Consider the following 1,208-nt stretch of genomic DNA (forward strand, 5'->3'; position numbering starts at 1 on the left):
TAGCTGGTAGAAATTACCTGAGGGTATGTGCACACTTGCAGAATGAAATGGAAAGTGAGGCCATGATCTCAATAATTCAAGTGGGCTGAATAGTTCCTCCTAGAGATCAGCAATTTCTTAAATCATCACACTACTGTAGCTGTCCTAGCTTCCAGGGCTTTGTAAATCCAGGATCATTGTGTGTGCAGTTGCAAGCTGCCTGGTATGCATGAGGCATTAAAAAATGCAAGGTTTGCTGTGAATATTCTCGTTCTTCTGATTTTGTAATAACCAGGGCAGGCTAAACATTCACTGTATTAAGACCATGCATGTGCCCCCAGACCTAGTTCTTTTCCTAGTGTGGCTTTATAAATGCTGGTGATAAACCAAGTCTGATTTACATGATGCATCTTATGTGGAAAAGGTCTGTGACTCTAGGTATCTGGTCAACCTTGAGAAATGACAGCACAGCTAGTATAATGACTTTTGAAGATAACCATTGCTAATTTGATGATTACCAGTTGCCATTAAATACACTGTAATATTATTGTGTCTTATTTTCTAGGCGATTCTGATATCATTAGAAGCATGCCAGAACACACTGGTGAAAAGTAAATCACACAAAAATTTTCTTTAATAAAATCTGGCCAGGGCTTCCCTGGTGGCGTAGTGGTTGAGAGTCCACCTGCTGACCGGGTTCATGCCCCGGTCCGGGAAGATCCCACATGCCGCGGAGCGGCTGGGCCCGTGAGCCATGGCCGCTGAGCCTGTGCGTCCAGAGCCTGTGCTCTGCAACGGGAGAGGCCACAGCAGTGAGAGGCCCGCGTACCACAAAAACAACAACAACAACAACAACAAAAAGAGCCCAGTCTGTTGACACAGGCTTGCTTGTCAGCCTCTCAGATGCTTGATAATAAAATGACTAAAAGAAACACAAGGCCTGGCGAAGGTAAGAGAGGCAGGGTTAGTAGTTATTGTTGTCCATTAATGTTCTTTCCCAAAGGCATTATTTTGCTCCACATTCTAGACTTTCTTCTTACAGATGTCAGAAACATATTTGCTACAATCATAAAAATGTCACTGGGATCAGAGTGACTCAGCGTCCTCCTTCCTTATGACTCCCAAGTTGTTATTAAGGCAATACTAATGTATAAAGGCCAGGCTCAGTATGCTGCCTGGAGTCTTATTTTTCATCTTCCTCCCACCAACAAATCTATAGACCTACCATC

General features: G+C 43.5%; 1 non-coding gene across 1 annotated transcript; it reads left to right on the forward strand.

Moving 5' to 3' along the window:
• Window positions 1-235: 235 nt before the first annotated feature.
• LOC115841599 (small nucleolar RNA SNORA72) lies at window positions 236-366 on the forward strand. The gene has a single exon (XR_004034900.1). It is a non-coding gene; the product is annotated as a small nucleolar RNA SNORA72 (small nucleolar RNA).
• The last annotated feature ends 842 nt before the right edge of the window (window positions 367-1,208 follow it).

This window comes from Globicephala melas, chromosome 4 (genome assembly GCF_963455315.2).
Source record: "Globicephala melas chromosome 4, mGloMel1.2, whole genome shotgun sequence".
In the NCBI taxonomy this organism is placed as follows: Eukaryota; Metazoa; Chordata; class Mammalia; order Artiodactyla; family Delphinidae; genus Globicephala; species Globicephala melas.